Source organism: Anopheles coluzzii, chromosome 3 (genome assembly GCF_943734685.1).
Source record: "Anopheles coluzzii chromosome 3, AcolN3, whole genome shotgun sequence".
Lineage (NCBI taxonomy): Eukaryota > Metazoa > Arthropoda > Insecta > Diptera > Culicidae > Anopheles > Anopheles coluzzii.
The window spans coordinates 74,571,613-74,591,817 of NC_064671.1; the positions used below are offsets into that span (position 1 = coordinate 74,571,613).

General features: G+C 39.6%; 1 protein-coding gene across 3 annotated transcripts in view; it reads left to right on the top strand.

The window, feature by feature from the left end:
- LOC120954991 (ras-related protein Rap1) overlaps positions 1 to 20,205 on the top strand; it is an 80,946-nt gene that overhangs the window by 22,408 nt on the left and 38,333 nt on the right. For all 3 annotated transcript variants that reach the window (XM_040375399.2, XM_040375400.2, XM_040375401.2), the window contains exon 3: positions 14,054 to 14,105. The gene's annotated coding sequence lies outside the window, so the exon portion shown is untranslated. The remainder of the gene's footprint in view (positions 1 to 14,053; positions 14,106 to 20,205) is intronic.

Here is a 20,205-nt window from a genome sequence, read left to right on the forward strand (position 1 = left end):
CTTGGGGCAAAATGGGCAGATGCTTTTGACATACGGCGCGTGGTGAGGCTATGGTGTTGTATTTGTCGCCTCAATAATGATAACAGGCACAGCTTCAAAACATTCGATTTTGTAGATTTAAACGTGTAAAAACTGTTATAATTTTGATAACATATTTTTGGAAGAATTTTAAGGGCTTTTCTGACCAGCAAATCAAAAGATAGAACGAAAAATACATTTCACGAAACGTGCGCAAAAGCATAGACCATTACCTAAGCGCAGTTGTTGTGGCCCATATTGCCCCAGTGTTTTGACGTTTCACAGTTTGTTTACATATGCCCATTTTGCCCCAGGGCTATGCCCATTTTACCCCGTGTGTCAAAATAGCTTCTCGTAAAACATCAACTTTTATTTTACATTATTTTATTGTTTTTAAGTTGTTTTCATTATATGTGGCAATTTTAATCCATAGATAAATGGTGGAGGTATACCATAATGAAACAAAAATTGTGTTTTGTGGAATATTCAAAGGAATATTCAGTAAATTGCTTAACATGCCCATTTTGCCCCGCTTTCCCCTAAGTGATAGGGTTGAAAGGTAAGTGTTTGAAATGAGTGTTACGAAGCTGTTACTGGTAGATTGAATAAAGTGTTATGGAAGTGGTTTGTTGTATAACTTCATTATACATTCGCTAATAACCACAGAGGGCGGAGGACTTTAGCAACAAAGGCTTTTAGCATTTGACTAATGATTTTCAAACTCGATTTTTGTTTTGCTGACCTGGGTATGGGTGGAATGTCACGGCTAAATGAAGACGGCATGTTGATATTCGATGACATTAAAGCTTTTCGTTAAGCTACCATTAATCCGGCTTTTAAAGGCACGCAGCTATGCATCAGGGTTTAAATCAAATTGTTATAACCATATGATAGGAAGTTTGAATGGTTCAACGACCTATCGACATCAACGTTAGGAATACGTGAGGGATGCAAAGAGATGGGGAAAAGAGCGAAAAGTTGCAAGGAAATTGGATTAAAAAACTCGTAAGACGAACTGAAAAGTTTATGCACAAACAAACTGGGAGAATAAAAAAAAATCGCATCCAAAGTATAGCAAAACACTCTTAACGTGTTCGGTTTTGCTTTATTAATTTTTTTTATTCGTTTTGTAACTCAAATATAAAATAGATGTTTTACATATGTTAGTAGATTGAACGGATGTTTGCGAACCAATTATATTTTGTTCGATTAAAATCATACGGCGTCCTATTTGATGCAGCAGCCTTTATCATTTATGGGGTTGAATATCAGTTTTTTCAATAACCCAAACCCGAACTAGTCAGTCCTACGAAGTACAAAAGAGGTCCTACAGAGGGCATGAAAGTATTGTTGGGTTTCATGAATCTTTCGTTGAGATTCATTCACATGAATCTTCAGTGATGGTTCTTCGAATCTCGAATCGACTCTTCAAAGATTCATGAATCTCAAAAAACTCATGAATCTTCAAGGATTCATGAACCCCAAAACATCAACGAATCTTCAAGGATTCATGAATCTCGAAAGATTAATGAATCCATTTAAATTCACATATCTCCAGGAATTCATGAATGCTTAGAGTTTGAATATTGAGTTTGCGCGATCCCACCTTACATGCCCGTCGTGGGTTCAAGCCTCGCATGAACCGTCTCCCCGTAGCAAAACTAACTATACGACTGCGTGGTACTTCCCAGGAAGGCTCGAAAACATGTATAGGCTGGCATGATCACGTAGGTTGTTACGCCAAGAAGAATAATAATAAGAAGTTCAAGCTCGATTTTTGGGAGATTTATGAATTCCTTGAGATTCGTGAATTTATTGAGATTCATGAATGCATCGAGATTCATGTATCTTTCGAGATTAATGAATCTTTGTAGATTCATGAATCTTTGAGATTCATGAATCTTACCAATCGAGATTCAGATTCATTGAATCTTTTCAAAGATTCATTCAAATTCATGAATCAGAATCAGATTTACTCAACTCCACAATGAATCATTTAGAAAAAAACACATTAAAACATCAACAGAATAAAAGATTACAATTTTTTAAAGATACAACTAAAAGATTTAAAAGATACAACTCAGTCACATTTTATGCCATTAGATAAACTCAACTTATGTTAGATAATTGTTACTTGCAACATGTTACTTATAACTCAATACGAAGTAAAGCTTCCTCGTTTCTTCTTGTCGTGTATGGCATGTTAAGTCAATGTTCTCTATCGAATAAACCGTCAAGTTTATAAATCTATTTCTGCTTCATCAGCTTCGTTTTCTGAAACTGCATGAAATGAATATCATTTGAAGTCTGAGAGTTCAGTAACTCTACAATTGATCAAAGTTATGTCTTTATTTAGAACAGTCTTATGACAGCATAAAAAGCTGCATGTAAGACAAATAAAAATAATATTTACCACTAGCGATTTTTAAAAACTATGAATATGGCTAGAAACACCCGCTTCCGAAGGCATACGTTCCGTTTTGATTTAAATAAATTCCCCGAATTTTCCCAAAAGTAAATACCAACTCGCAACAAAACAGACCAGCCTTGAGCCTGTAAATTGAGTTGTCAAGTGCTTCTTCAATCCTGTAGATAAACACCATCCCATCGGTCGTCTGCCCTTGTCGTCTGCCCAACTGTCCCAATCGTTGAGTGTTCCAGAAAGGTAGGGACAGAAATCGGTTATCAAATCTTCACGGGTCAAAAAGGAAACATGCTGTTTGGGAAAAATGAATTGTTTGTCAAACAACCCAGAAGCTGCGCAAAAAAAACAAGAACAAAAAAAAAGACGATGAGAAATGAGGGAAAACTAGATAGAAAGTAGATTAAACATGTGAATAAAAAAAGGGACGGCCAGCTTTCAAAATCAGCCATTTCAAGCAACTGCGGAACCAACTTTTTCCGAATACGGGTGATGGACGGTGCGGGACCGAGTTTTGGAGGCCTTTGCACGCTTTATCCTCTTGCCGTATGAGGGCTTTGAAGTAGTAATCTTACTCAAAAGCAAGAATTCATACGGTGTACCTTTAGTGTAACCTTTAAGCAGCATTTTATTTGGTGGAAATGTTTCAAAATAGAATTTGTGTGGGGAGAAAAAACCAAACCGAAAGGACACCGCCATGGCAATGGAAAACTTCAACCGAATCGTTGGTTAGAGGTGAGCATGTTCCGGTTGGTTACAATTAAATTTAGCCTTTCCAGCAGAACCATCGGTCACGATTGAGCTCCAATAAAATGGCGAATAAAAAGCGAAATAGCATGTCGAAACAAATTCTCTATCTCTAGCGTCCAGCAAAAGGTGAACGATGGCCACCAGCGTGGAATGTTTTACACTCCCACGCACTGGCTGGCTGGGTTCGCGTGCTCTCATTGATAAGTGCGGTAGCGGTGGGATTAAATGGACGGGACGGGAGGCATATGGTACGGTTTACATTATCCTGGGCAGCTTATTCGAATTGCAAAACGTACGTGCGTGGGCACTGTTGAATGAAGCCACTAGAGCGCGGTCGGTTGACTGATTCATTCGTGACGTGTGTGGTAAAACTCGGTATTTGTTCAGCTGGAAAAATATATAAACCACCTATTATTCAAATATGTACACGTACCTCCATGCGTGTATATGGGCGAAGGTTTCTCGAGTAAAAAGTTGTCCCCATCATGTAAAACAATAAAACCAAACAAACTAGATCAAATTACAGCGAGCGTTTGGCTCGGGGGATGCACGGCAAAAGTATGTCATACCATTATCAACGTACAGCCTGTGCACACCCACCTTGGGCACGAGGCAGGAAAAGAGTGGGAGCAAAACTAAAAAAAAAATTTGAAAATCAAATTACAACAAAAAATCTCATCTACCACATCCAGCGTCCTGCATGCATGTACGTACGCTTGGTACGAAAGACAGGAGGAAATGAGAAACTTTTCCTCCTCACATGTTTTCCTGTCCTGATTTTTATCGACGCCGGCCAGCGCCAGTGATATGCACGTGTACTGGACACTGAGCACTGGGCCGTACTGGCCGCCTCGATCGATGGGAACGGCCGGAGGAACAATTTATTAACTGCTGATAAGGTAAAATCATCGACATTTACGACGAACCCTTGTTCGGGTTCGGGGCAAAGTTGGTGTGTCCGTACGGGCGAGCTTTAGTAACAGGATAATTGAATGATATTACCCCCGCTGTGGCAGCTGCGTGACAGCTACGTGTGTGGAGAGCGCGATGGACGAAGGTTAAAATAATTTACATTACAAGCCAATTTCGTTTTTAAACTCGTTTTATTTCGCCAAAGGGAAACCCCAGGCTGCAAGCGGAACGTGATGGCATAAAGGGAAACATGTTAACATTACTTTTCAGCAAGATGAGAATTTACAGTAATTGCGCTTCAGGAAAAAGCTAAAGTTTATTCATTACAGAGAATTTCCATTGACTGATGCCATTATTTACAAGATTTTTTTGACACATAAGTAAACGTAACACCTTGATGGCCTCAGTATTCGCCTAAAGGTATGCAAGCTGATAACATTGCAATATCTTTAAGCTTGTTATGATACAAAGAAAATTGGATGTTTGAAAATTACATTTCATTTCTCAAATGTGAAACTTTTGTTCAACGTTTGGTTATTGCAAACAGGAATTGTTTCACAAAGAAAATTTTACTAGTAATAGGGTGTCAGATCTGAAATAATACACACCAGAACAGCTATAAAAAATTTGTAAAAATAATAAAATAACTTTCGCTCTTTTATAAGATATTGTTTTCTTTTTCATTTAACTAACAGAACACGTCAGTAGAATATTTAAATAAATGTCAGTTATGAAATCTTAAATATGTTGCAGTTTTCAAAATAAAAGAAGAGTAATAATAAGAGACTGTATCGTCTGAATAATAAATGGATAAAAAATGTATACATTTAGGCGTTTTAGTGTTTATCCCTACTGGCACATGGATCGAACTTCTCATACTAATATGGGCATATCATTCAGTCATAGATAGCCAAATACTTAAGTGGATGAAACAGGCATAGGAAAAGAACGTTTGTTGTGCTAAACAAGAATAAGATTTAATGTTATATTGTTTTAACTATCACTTTCACGAGTGTCTTTGTTCTGCGATCTGGGAGAAACTTATCGTTTGCAGTTGCCATGGTGAGCACGTTAGATCGTCCGACTTGGAAACTGATTATTAAATACACCGCGTTAGCGAGCACAGAATCAGTTAAAAGGAAAGTAAGGAAAATTAATGGATAAGATAAGCAACATAACAGGTTTCCGACAAACAGTTTTATGCTCCTGCTTACTTGAGCACAAAAGCGTAACCTTCAGTGCGTTGTTTGGAGGAGCTTTATTTCTCCCAGCATAACCAAACCACCAGCTGCGATATGTGCATATAGTTTAGTCGTTTGTGGAAAACTGCAGAAGGTTGCTGCAGGCAAAAATGAAATGACGTGTGGTTTCTGCACACACACACACACACACTCATACACACGCGCAACCGTATACTCTCCCCCTTTTCAGACGTATGAAAGCATGAAGTTGGCCGTCACTTGGGCGCTCGCTTTACCGCTCCTTTTGGCACAAGATCTTAGATCGGCACCGATAGGAAACGTGAAACGCTCCATTAGGAGCGCACAGCCCAGTAATGCTCACAGGTTGTCGACATTTATTATGCTCGCCAAGAGCTAAACTTACCTCGAAGGCTCGTCATCGTGTGTGTGTGTGTGATAAGTTTTATGGTATCAGGTACGGTGGAGCTGGTACAGGGAATACTTTTATGAGCTGCTAAAAACTAATCTTTATCCGAACGAAGGACGGCACCGATTCGAAGAGGAAGCAAGGGTACGAACGACGATGCGGTTTATTAAATTATTCGCCATGTACCGGGTAAATGGAGTAGGCGAATGGTTTCCCCTTGAACGGTTTGACGGAGTGTAAACTTGTTAGAAAAGTTATTTTTAGCATGGATTAAGCCAAGACGTCGAACGCTGCTCAATGAGAAGGCAATGTATGAAGCAGCAGGTCCAGCAGGTTTAAAAAGACTGTTTAAACATATCTGTAAGTTAAATAGTTAAACTTTGAATTTCGGACAGTTTGTTGGAATAATATAACCATATTATACGAGCAAACGTACATCAAACGTATCTCGAAACAAAACACTGGATTAGAGGTTACATTCTACAGAGAAATATAGAGTAATCGACAAATAGGAGCAGACAGTTTCAACCAAATACTAGGAATGCTGGATGTTGATGATAAACGATGAAAAGCTTGACCTATACAAAATTCCACAACACACTTCATGACAGGAAATTTCTTCAGAAAGATGGCCTTTTCGTCCCAAAAAAAATGCCAATGTTTCCCAATGCATTGCTGCCTACGCTACTACATACCTTTTTGATGGGTGTACTGTATCTCAACAGGAAAAGCACATTCCAATCCTGCACACACGCGCACACGTTGCTGTTCAGAAAATGATAAAACATTTCAGCTTTCTCAGAATAGTAGTCTTTAAATACATCATCACATACGAGTCGCCAGTAAACGAGTATTCCTGAGAAAGCTCTTCATCCAGTTCTACCAGTGCGGATGATGTTGTCTTATCGTTTTATCGTGAAAAACTGCACATTACACTATTTTTATGTTCACTTTTACGGACCTGTTTTACGGGCGATAGTGTATTAAAAGCTAACGTCTTGCATGTTTAACTAGCTACAGTGGTAAAAGTTCTCGCCGAGGGGAGCTCCAGAACGTCGAAACGCGGCAAGTTTGATGAGCAACGCTTTCGCCAGAAACCCATTAGCGCTAATGGTGCCATCTTGGCATTCCGGCAATTGCACACATGCGATTGGATAATTGTCGCAGTGGAATAAAAGAAGGAAGCACATAAAAGTTTTCGCAGTGCTGCTTTTGCTTCAGCGGATCTAGCGAAAGGGTAGAAGTTTTTAGTTCACATCTCATAAAGCTAAGCAGGAACTGGCGTGTAATGTCAATCGCTGTACGAAAATCTGTCACATTTTGGTGATCTTTTATGATGACCAGAAGTAGTTTATTTGGAGGTGAAATCCTTATGGTACCTAATCTGGAATTGAGATTAGTATTAGTGATTTTTTAAAGGTTAAAGCACACCTCATGGTTGAGACTCATCGTTTGAGTAGTTCGTTTATATTTTGATTAATAGTTTGTTTAATAGGTAATTAAATAAGCTTAATAAGCTCAAAGTATACTTTTAGGCGCTTAAAGGAGTCCAGATAGGTATATATGTTAGCTTAAAAACCTCAAAGTATATCTTTAGGCGCTTAAGCGAGCTGATACCCTGATTATAAGGCAACACATGTTGGCATATCTAAAACAAAACAAAAATCTTTATCTTAAACTTTAGCAATGGTCTATACTTTGACCAATATTCAGAAGACATTATGATAAATCACTGTTAGCCTGTAATGCTTACGTTTGTTGGACGAAATTTACTTCTTCGGTCCTTCTTCTATGCAGTTATTTTGTTTAATTCTGAATGCTTTTAAACCAATTTATGCGTCTGAATCTTTGAATTATGTGTAATATGTTCTATATTTTTCATTTCACAATGTAATCAAACAGTCCCAACTGTGGCTGTCTAATTTTGCTTAAGGGTCGGTCGGCGAGAGCCAAATTCATTAGTTTCTCTGGTAGGCTTATAACAACAATGGTTGTAGAACCTATTAAGATGATAATTATTTTGATTATTGAGCTTTATTATTATTCTGTTATTCTTGCTGCGTGATTCTTCTTCTTCTTTGGCTCAACAACCGATGTCGGTCAAGGCCTGCTTGTACCCACTTGTGGGCTTTGGCTTTCAGTGACTAATTGATTCCCCCCCATAGCAGGATAGTCAGTCCTACGTATGGCAGCACGGTCTATTTGGGGATTGAACCCATGACGGGCATGTTGTTAAGTCTTACGAGTTGACGACTGTACTACGAGACCGGCGTGATTATAAACTCAATTTATAGCATACAATAGTTTCTTCAAGGAAAGCATTCAAACGGATTGTGCACCTTTACAATTTAAGTACTTGTGGTGCTTTTCCACGATTTTTTAGGATTAGTGATTATCAAGACTTCAAGAACCAAACTTCTAAAATGCCTTTATTTTAAAGAGTTAAATTGTAAGGTTCTTAAACACTTCTATTAACTGCTTCATTTATTGCACATCGTTGCGAAAGCTCATCTAAAGGCAAAGATCGAATCAGGTTTGATGATATTCGGGTTTACTTTACGCCAGCATAACGGTCACTGTTATGACAGCGGAAACCTGTTGAAACATTTTTGCAGAAAAAAAAATGATGCTAGATCCCGCAGCGCACCGAAGCGATCGCTGAGGCACCGTATTAATATGCATGAGCATGATTCCCTTTACACGGGATGAAACAAACACACGCCCCACACGTGTGTATTTGTACCCTTCTGGTTCCCTAAAATGCGCGCGCTCGTACGTGTGTGTGTTGTGTGGCTCTTTGAAACCACTCCGGTATCATCTATCCCCTATGGCGAGGGTCTAACTACATGCTACTGCTGCTGCTGCTGCTGCTGCTACTTCTTAAGCTCCAATTCGTATGCGATGCAAAACGAAATGAAAAACAGAAGAACCCTTTTCCCAAACTCAGCCAGAGAAAGACAGCGCTCCTAGCGTTACGAAGGTACACCGTGCGTGTACAGAACGTTAAATGCAGCTGGTTGTAGAGGTGGTTGGTTGTTGTTGTTATTGTTGTTGTTGGGAGGAATATCAAACTCACAAATTACCAGCTTTTTAACTTGGCACTATCACGAAGGCAAGGCCATCCGACCGCATTCGGTTTAGTTTCGGTGGCAGTGCAGTAAAAAAGTATAGCCTGCACACGCTGCATCGCTATAATTGAGCGGGTATCTTCTCCGTCGAAAACGACTTTCGGGGTGGGTTGGCACTGGAAAAACAGCAGCAAAACAAAACCTCCCTACCATTGAGGTTAATGGGGAAGCTCCGAGCGTAAGGTGTAAGTTGTGGGGCGTTAGGAAGGGCTGAGGAAGTTACCGTTGTTGCGGGGGTTGGAAAACTCCGCTGAGGATGGAAGTTTTCGTTCGACAAATGGAGTGTTGTTTAGTTCACCCACGGCACATCCCGGGTGTTGTGACATCGCGCTGCCGGGTGCACGGTTTTACGAGAAAAGCACTTCGAGACGTGTGGAAATAGTTTAAATAGGTATGCTCACGTTACGCTCTGATGAGAATTGGGATCGAAATGCATGTGCATGTCTGTCTGTTTGTGTGTACATCTGGGTTGGCGTCAACTTGATCCCCTGCTCAGTCCTGGAGAATGGGAAGCCATCGAAAGTCGAAGTACGCTTCGGATGCAAATGGGAATTGTGATGGCAGTTTGTGTATGACTGTTTATTTTTTAGGTTGGTTCGTGCTATTTTGCCCAAATAAAAACTACAACCAACTACCGTTGACAATTTCCCTACACCCGTGAGCCCGGTGTGCATTTCGGGTGACACACTGCTCAAAAGGGATTGCAGTGTGAAAAATAAAACCAGCCCAAGGTCACCACCGGCATGGAGCGCACCGAAGCTGGAAACTGATAAATGGCAACCCATTTCGCGTTGCAAGTTCCAGTTTAGCTTAACGCAGAAGAGTGATTGTAACGTATTTTTCATGTCAACCCATCGCTGACACGGTTCCAGGCCGCGCGAGGGAAGTGAGGGTTTGGTGGAAATGGCATTAGCTATGGAGAAGCGAAAAAAAAAACTGGCAGCAGAGGCAGATTCTTGGAGAATGGAGTTTGGAGGAAAAAAAACGCTTTAGAAAACCCGAGGAAAATGGGATTCCGCATATTCCGGGTAAAGTTTAACTCATCATCCATCTGGTGTCTAGCGAGAGCCAGCATCGTTATACGCATCTGGTTCGGAATTGAAATGACAAAAATCTCATACACATACACACAAACACACATTTGTTACGCACGTTACACACGCTACGCTTTGGAACAATATGGCACTTTAGGATCCCAAAAAAAAAAAACTAAAGCAGGACCATTCTCTATAACCGTTGTCGTACGTGCGTATTACGAGCTTTTCTCTCCAGCTCTTTTCGAATCGTATGTGATGACGATAGCTTTCCGGTGGCCGTAATGGTGTCAGTTAGCGAGCAGGATATATGGGATATATGGACCCATGGACTGAAACCACATTTAAAATGGCACGGTTTGAACTTTAATGTCGTTTGGCGTATAAGTAAAGCGACCTGACTTACTGCGGGGATGCTGGGCCACGAAGAAGAAATGGGCGCCGCGTAGCAAACGATCCGATCACCCCCCCCCCCACGGGTTGCGTATTTGGAAGAAGTTGCGATTGGAGCAGGGATCGTGTTTCGGTTTGTAATTTATGGATACCCCGGTGTCCGGTGCGGTCTGGTCGGGTGGTTTTTTTTTGCATTGCGCGACAGATTTTCCGAACCGGAATGTAAAGAACATGGGAAGAAAAGAATGAAGGAATGTATTCATTTTTCATGCATTAACGTCGCTGTGCATGTTGTGCGAAAAAATAGCCGGTTTCAATGTGGTAGGATAGTAAATCCATTAAATCGTTTTATTAAAAATAACATATTCGATAATATTATTATATTTAAAGTTTTCATTTTAAAAGATTTACAATCATAAACATACTGCAAAAATATTACTGTTCTAAATGAATTTAAATCCGCATTGGAGTATTAAAGAGAGAGCACAACGCAAAGCGTCGAAAAACTGCATATACAGTCATGAAAGATTCAACAGCTGGGTACACTTTTAGATACTTCCGGTATTAATATTGGGGCCCTTCACGATTCTAGTTAGTTTTTTGTATGGAGTTTGACAGTTGGAGGTTGAAATCATGTAAACACTCCATACAAACCCACTCAAAAAACTAGCCTGCAATTTTCAGTCTAGATCAGGGGCCTCCAAACTTTTCAGCTCGCGGGCCGCATTGCTTCAAAAATAACTATGTTGAGGGCCATTTGACGCTAACTTTAACTGATGAGTGAACGTTTAAATCTCTTTTTTATAATAAAATACCAATGATACTTGTACAGTTTCGTGTTACTAAAGCTTGATTTTGTCTAAGAAAAGTAAAAAAAAAACATTTTAATTTTAAAAATTCATAATAACGTAATATTTATATTAAATCTGACAAAGTCATCGTGGGCCGCATTATAAGCTCTTGAGGGCCGCATGCGGCCCGCGGGCCGTAGTTTGGAGACCCCTGGTCTAGATTATTCTAGCCTCAAAGCTAGTGTTAGATTCGAGTACCTGCTCGAAAACACGGTGTTGTTTACATTAACCCCAAGGTGCATTTAAGAGATCACATGGTGGAATCTAGAATCAAAGTGTATGTAGTCCAGGTGGTCTCATAGCATGTTTTTTATAATCAAATTTGAATATCACTTTTTGACAGGATGGATGAAAACTTGTGCACAAACAAGCCTTCTGGAGGCTTGACGAATACATAAAACACTCTTAAAATCTTCATTCAGAAACAGAAGCGATAAAAATCAGTCTTCTAAATTCATACACCTTGGGATAAGCCCACCTGTATATTATACTCAATTAGATAGCTGCTCGAAAACTGTTAGACAATGCAAACAGCTCAGTCTACCAACTTAAAACGGAAAGGACCCCGTAATTAGCAAAACATGTTTGAATATTTAAAATCATGTTAATAAATAAGCTTGAAGCAGTGAAAACATAAAATGACTCAAAAGATAACAAATCCATACGTTGGTTAAACAGAAGGAAAAAATGCGTTGTAGTGGGAAGAACATTTTAAATAACAAACGTTCTTGTTAACAAACAAATGTTGTCCAACCATTAATATTGAGACAAAAATAAGCAGGAAAATAAGCGCGAAGACTCTATAAAACAGTATTTCGTACCTATCATGACCACGCACCTGGTACCAAGAGGAGATACTGGCATTTAAATTTTTTAAATTTTATTTTATTGGGGAATTATAAAATAAGGGAAAGCGGGGCAAAATGGGCATGTTTAGCAGTTTACTGAATATTCCATTGAATATGCCACAAAACACAATTATTCTTGCAATATTGTGTGCCTCCACTATTTATCTATGGGTTAAAACTACTACATAGAATGAAAATAACTTAAAATCATGAAAACAATGTAAAATAAAAGTTGATGTTTTACGGGAAGCTATTTTGACACGCGGGGTAAAATGGGCATAGCCCTGGGACAAAATGGGTATACGTAAACAAACTGTGAAACGTCAAAACGCTGGGGCAATATGGGCCACAACAACTGCGCTTAGGTAATGGTCTATGCTTTTGCACGCGTTTCGTGAACTGTATATTCGTTCTATCTTTTGTTTTGATGTTCAAGAAAGCCCTTAAAATTCTTCCAAAAATATATTATCGAAATTAAAACATTTTTTACACGCTTTAATCTACGAAATCGAAACTTTTCAGTACGTAACTGTGTCTGTCATCATTATTGAGGCGACAAATAGCCTCACCAACCGCCATTTGTCAAAAGCATCTGCCCATTTTGCCCCAAGCGTAACTGCCCATTTTGCCCCACGTGAAGCTTTTTTGTATTTTTGGTTATATTAGTAAAAATTTGCATTCAATCGCCTTGCTTTCTTCAGTCAAATTGTATATAAATATCATATCTTTAAAAAGATATTATGTAAAACTGCAACGCATCCCTATGTCACTGATTTAAGTTTATTTTCGAAATGGTAAAAATTAGATCAATATGCTACTAAACCTTATTTTGCATTTTTCTTGGTTATTTATTATGTAAGTTTTATGAAACTTACATGGTGTTCATAGAACACTCTAATGAATACATTTTAAGCATTGGAAAATATCTTTGTAGTCAATTAATGCTTAAATAGATGGTGCCCATATTGCCCCGTTTTGCCCCAATTTTATTACTATTTATTTTTACATAGAAGCTGACTCAATTCAAATGTAATCTTGTACTGTATTCGAAAAGCTGGAGCTATACAATAGGAGTGTTCTACAGGATTGCTGTTATTTCTCATCTTCTAACTACTGCTTGTAGCACACTCAATAATGCCTTCAGAAGCCAATTCTGAGCTAAAAGCTGAGTAATTTCAGAATGCTTTATATTGCAAGACATTCGTTGTGGACAGACGATGCTATGAAACAATTCCTGGTCAAGAGATGTTTTATTTTCCAGTGAAAATAAGTAAATTTTATAAGTGAAAATAAGCAAAGTACAAAGGCCATCGCCCAGTTCGCATGAAATAGTATCCTCGATCATGATAGCAAGGTTCAACATCACGAGAATCATAGCTTGCTAACTACGCGTCCATGGTTGACTGTTTCTTCGCAATAAGCTCCCACGTGACTGCTTGTGGCGTATTTACTACGAGTTGTGCGGAACGAGATCGAGCGAGCTGCAGTTTGCCCCACAATTCCAAGAAACCCCACTAAACCAACGGTATTGATTACAGTACACCCACTGCACTTTACCGATGATTTATGGTTACCGTTTGATAAAGATGATGTTGCAGTTGCGCCCGATTGCGTTGCTTGTTCCGTCAGTGACCAGTAGTTGTTGCACCCGATGCCATTCTACTCGATCGGTTGTATCGATCAGCTTAGCGTCAGAATAGTTCGGATACAGTTGGTAGTCAAGTGTTGGTTGTTTTTGATGGATCACAACACGGGATGGATGAATTGTAGTACAGTTTTTGCTCCTCTCTCTCTCTCTCTCTCTCGTTCACATCGTTCACACAACCAACCATCGATTTGTGGTGGCACACAAGACGAATGGTAGCACACAAATGGGTACAGACGGGTCGCTTCACGCCAAAAACCCGGGGGCTTGGGGGCTGGCTTGGTCGATGCAGTAGTGGTAGCCACCGCTAATGGCTGTAAATGACTTTGGCTATCATATTTTATTGCTGATATCGGGTTTCCGACACCTTGATTCAGCGCTATCGGTTATTGCTGCGCCACCATTATTAATACCTCCCATCATTTATGTTGCATTTTTTTTCAGGAATAGCAACCGACAGCTGGTGAAAACGTGTCTAGAAAGAAAAAACTAGAAGGTAAGCGCTAACTAAAGGCTAAAATTTTAATCATAAGGTTTAAAAAAGACAAAATTGTATAATAATTTGAATTGTAAGCAATAGGAAAAGGAACGTTCACATAATGTTAGCAGATTCAAATTTCCATTATCATTTTTAAAATGCTTCGACGTATAGCTTATTGTCAAATAATTTAGTAAAATTTATATCCTAAATCAATCATTAATTAGCTCTGAAACGCACTATGCAATTTTTGCACCGAAATATTCAACCAACGCGTCCTGGTGAATGGTATGCCGGAACTAATAACCATCGCTTAGTTCCAATAATGCTCCATCGGGTATTAATTATGACATTCATTACTCATCGACTAGCTTCCCACTAATTGGAGAATTCTAGTCCATAGTAAAGCACACCGAATCGGCTAATGTATCCATTCGGAATCATAACTCATGTACACGAACCGTGACTGAGATTGTACGGATATGAATGGGGGGTTTTGTTGATTATCTTCGTCCCTGGTCGATCGAGAGGGTAGTGGGAGGGGGGGGGGGGGGGGCTACTCATCCCTTTCATTCAGCAGCATATTTGTCGAGATTTGTTCGCAGAGAGAAATTCCACCGAGGATTGCTTCATTTGGCTCGGGCTTGATTTTGATGAGAAATATCTCCGCAGCGAGACCGCAGCAGCTTTTGTTGTTTGTGCAGAAGAAGCTGTTTGTGACGAAATGATCCATTGGGTATAAATATTTCATGTCCATTCTTTTCGAAGTGGCTTTGTGGTAGAGGGAATTCTGTGGATTACTTAAAGCAGCATCTGAGCGTTTTTAACGAGCAGTACGCATTGAAAATTATATGTTTTTAGCTTTTAGGTATGGTATAGTATATGGGAGCGCCTAAATTTATGCAAGAGGTACACAAATGAACGTGGAAAGAAAAGCAAACAGAACACGCTTAATTCTAACTAGAAATGTAATTTATACTTTCAAGACGTTTCTCAATGGCTCAAAATACTTTCTTCTTGAGCGATTCTTTATTAAAGAATAGAAGAAAAACATGCCGAAAGTAGCCTTTTTTGTAAATTCCTATGCAGGAAATTTAAAAAATTAAGTCCATCGCATTCTAGTACAAATTACTAACCATTAAAGGGCTAAGCAAAGAGTGGTCGCTGCCCCGGATGGAAGCTAAGGACAGCGTTTGTCTTTTTTGTGTGTAAGATATTACAAAACTTTGCGAATTATCCCGCACACAACAAACGCTTGGTTAATGACCGGGAAACCAACATCCTTCTGCTGGCGTGAAACTTTACCTATTTTCCCAACCAAGTGCAGCTCCCGTACTGCCCACGAAATCTTCTCCCGCTGCAACAACTGTTTAGACTAAGGGCGCTAATTAATGCTGTAACTCTTGCGCCAGCTACCAGCTGCTTTAGCAGGCCGTGGGAAGCTTGTAGTGGTAGCTTGCGTACCATTCGCCAGCAAGCACCAAGAGCTTTACGATCGTGAATGGAAGAGAGAGAGAGGCTGAGAGGAATGAAAATGAACAACAGAGAGCGTGGTAGATTATTGGCGAAATGAATGTTGCTTCTTTTTTGGAATAGCACTCCCGCAAGATGATGATATCATCAGTACCTCCCAAGCTCACCATGAGGATGCTAACTTAAATTCGTTAAAGTCGTTCCTTATCCTTCAGCTCAAAGTGTGTAATAAATACCTCTTCACCTTCATCGCTCCGTGTGTTTTCTACGAAGCCGTTGCAAAAGAATGTGTTCTGATAAGCCCGATACGCTACCACTAGTGATAACGATTTACTGCGACCGCCGGCATGTGGCGTGTGCAGAAAAAACAGGCGATTTATTATGGCTACATTTTTGATTGCGCTTTGCCGTGCTGTCCTCCTTCTGGCGGTGATGCCGCTGCCGACATCAAGGCGCGCATACGCGAGTGCCGATGATTGGTGAAAGTGTTCGTGTCACGATATTAAAACGGGCTGCCGAAGGGGTGCTGAATCATAAGCGGAAAATAAATAACGTTTTCCGCTGCGATGAAATGTATATTGCAAGGGAAGTAGTAAGGAAGGGAATACAAGGAAAGTGGACTGGGGAACAACATTTCAAACCATCTGTCTGCTGGTGGGAAGTGTGATATCGTAGAAAATCATATTGCACCAGCATTGATTGGCCCATAAATTTGGCCCCGGGAACAGGGATTATTCGCTAGCAGGGAGAGCAGAGATTCGAGTCGAGTCATCAAAATGATGGACTTTTGTTTCCCTCTTGGCAGGATGCGTGTACGTGTAGAGAGCGTTGTTTGCCGGGAGCGAAAATAGGAAATCAATAAAGATAGTTTATTAATCATTAGGTTTTGATGAGCCAGTCGTCTTTCCTGAGTGGACACGTTTTAATGCGGTGCGTTTTTGCTGCGATGATTAAATGAAATGTGATGATCCTATAAGCTTTAGACGGGAATATAAAGAGTGTATGAATTCTAGTTGGAAAATGACATGAAATGAACTATGACGATTACTTTATACAAAGTGAAGCAATATTTTTGAAATTATTCATCTACAAACAGACCATAAATAGCCTGTTGACATTAGTGCGTCCTTTATCGGTCGCTTTTCAATATAATGTTTTGTTTCCATATAATTACAATAATTGCAAGAATACACAGCTTCATTTTTAACAAGTTTTATGGAGACAATTTTTAACAAAATAATAGTATTTTACAGATTTTCAAGTGTTCATCATCATCATTATCATCAATTTTCTCAAAGTAATGTTTACCCATACTTTACCTAAAATGAGCGTTCCCTTGTAACTATTGATAAAAACCTATGATTATTTAAAAGTTACTCATTACCAAATCGTTTAAATTCTTTCACATATTTTACTGCAGGCATAACAAACCATCTCCAAGCAAAGTGATTTTTTTCTTGTCATATAAATGCATATGTGACTGTTCTATGTTTCAAATCACTAGAGACATCACGCTTTAAATTAGAAATTTTACTTGATATACTTGGTCTGGGTCTAATTCATTTAGTCTCGAATGAATCAGAGTCAGATTCAGGTAATTGGTTTACGCATGCCAATAGGTTCAACCCAACGGTTCCAACAGTGGGTTCAGTTCACTCGAGATTTTGAACCATGGTGGACAAGTTTTTAAGACGTACGGTTTAACGATTGTATCAAGGGACCAACCTTCAAAACTAAATTAATCTTCGAAGACTGAATATTAACATACTCATATCATGAAAAGGTATCTCAAAGACTTAGGGGTGTGTTAAGAACACTCCTTTGAGGCTATGAACAAAAAAGAAAAAGTTTTTTTTTACTGGAGCATATGAGCAAAATGATATTAGTTATGCGAGTTATATGTAATTTTCCTACTTTTAATGATCTTGCAAATCAATTCCTACGATACATTGATAGCAAATTATGAATATTCGCATTTTCGCAAACCTAGCCCCTGCCTAATCAAACTGTTCGCTTTTGTTTACGACGCCCACCCAATAGCAACGTCCTGTAGCAAAGTGATCTCTACCCCCCTCAAGATTTATCATAAAACGCTAAATTATGCTTCTTATCGTAATTATCGCTACGGCTGGAGCATCCCTAATGAAATCCCCGCTCACAATAGTACAGCTGATAGCGCAATTAGCGTTTTAACGATCTACGACCGGATCTGACTATCCTCCGGCTGGCGGGAGGTGAATAATTTTCGGCACCCGCACATCACCTCCGTTTGCAACTGCTCGTAAACAGTTTCAGCACAGATCGGTGAAGATTACCGAGACAATTAATATAAAGTACCGTGTGTGTCTTACCGGTCGGCGCGGCGTCCTGCCCCCGTGAAAACCCCGTTTGGCGTGATGTTACGTGTACAATTATCTACCCTTAGCTCGGGTGTTTCGCTTTCCTGTGGTACCGCGTCTACCGTACCCAGAACAAACGTTTACGATCGCATCCGCTACCGGTCCGAAGTCCCGTCCGGTGGTAGAATCGGGTCGGGAATAATTTATGAATCTGCTCTAGGGTGGCTATCGGGGTTTTGGGGAATGGCAGAGTCCTCCAAATTGACTGGCGCTATTTGTTTGGCTGGAAATGGAAAGGAGCAACACTGTGCGAGCGTTCCGAGAGGGAGATGGAGTGGTTTCTTGTACACTTAATTTCCATTGAAGGATGAGAATAACGTGGTACTGTCAATCGGTTCGTTTAGTGTAGCGGTTGATGTGGCGTTTGGAAGAAGAACATTATCTGTTGTAAGAAGAAAATGTTCTTTTTTTGTTACAATTTTACCAACTCACAATGGGCATTTTCGAATAAATGCTGTAACAAAATCTTCGTTCTTATATACTTACATGTTATAGGGTTTTCTTGTGAATTGTTGTACTAAGTTTGTTAGTGTAGATTATTGAACAAATAATGATTATTAGTAATTCTGAGTAATATGGGATCCCATCTAGACTTCGTGTACGATTATTTGATTAGGTTTTAATTTGCTGGTTATTTGCTAGTTATTTCAACAATGGAGCCGCCCAGTAGATCGTAGTATAAAAATATAAATATTTTTTTTATTTTTGTAGAATTAATTCTTAAACAAAATGTATCAAATGTCCTTTTCATATGTGCATCCTGATTCAAAATATCTACAGTACTTTAAATGATAAATGTAATAAGAATGCACGTTTTTAATTTCAAATTTTAATTCCGATAGTTTTGTCCCGCCTTCTATCCATTGTGCAAGGATTATACCGAAGTGTAATCATTTCACTTGTCACTTGGTTCACAGTGAACATGTTGCAACAGGAGATGCAACGGTTGCACCGGTAAGTGGGCCAGGAAAAGGAAAAACTATTTTCAACCCAGTTTGCTCACCCAGTCCAATAATCTGCTTACGATCGATCGGTTTTGTTTGTCTTGGATGTTCAGTAACAACAGCGTACCGACCTTTCCATACAATGAAACGAAGGTAGCAATAGGGTTCGTGTTTATCCGTGGAGTGGTTTTCATCCACGCTGCTCGTCCGTCCGTGCAGCAGCCTGGAAGAGAAAAGTATCTGGTTCAGCGTAATAGCAGCCAGCAAAGAAAGTGCACACCGTACCGGGAAGAATTACTTGCACTCAGAAACGCCGAACACGCCACCATTCGGGTGGATCACACAGTAAAGGGTAGGCGGCAGACCAAAACGAAGCGCGACTATGTATTGACGGATCCTTCACGCGCGGTCGGTGAAGTTTTACGGTTATCTTGCAGCGCTTGATTAAAATTCAAACTATGAGCTCGATATTTAATCAACGCTCAAGTGCAGCCCGCACTACAAGCAGCGTGGCTGGCAAAAGAGCACTGGTGTGAACCGTTGCATCCTTCCAACGGTGGTAAATCCTTCAAGATTGGGTGGCGTGGAAGTTTGGCGTAATTTAATTTGAAACTTACCACCCCAACCGACGGCGGTTTCGCTAGTTGCGGACTCATCTCACTTTTTGTGTGTTTTGCTTAAGCAAACGGTGAAGGGGAGAGGGAGGTAAAACGTTTTAAATACACAAATTAATACGAAAGATAAGCGTAAAGATTGTGAAGGCGTTTATAGGAAAAGAAGACTTAGCACATAACTAATAGCATTTGTGAATTATGAAAATTACATAAGCGTCTTTTTGACGATAGAGTCAGAGTTTTGTTTCAGATTTCAAGCTTACCTAAGCACATGCCCGTCACGAGTTTATGCTCCATGCTCCGGACACACTATTTCAAACACTAACTGATGAAGTGTAGCATTGAATCAAATGGCCAGGAAAAGTTATCAAATAAGAGGCCAGAACCAATTTAGGTTGTTATAGTTTAGCTAAAAGTAAGACTATGAACAGAACTTGATAAATATTTACTTTAACGACACCTGTGTAAAATTGTTTAATAAAAGAGCCAGCTATGTGACATTTGTTCTACATTTTTATTCAATTTCTGGATGATTAGTGCTCGAAACACTAGAACTTGTGTATGGGTGTGTTATTATCTGAGTCGAAACGATTTTAAAAGGATTTTTTCTCAAATTCCCTTAACATGAAGCACTATAAGGCATGTTCAAGGTTCCACTTAAATGGAATTAGACCGAAAGTCCGATTTT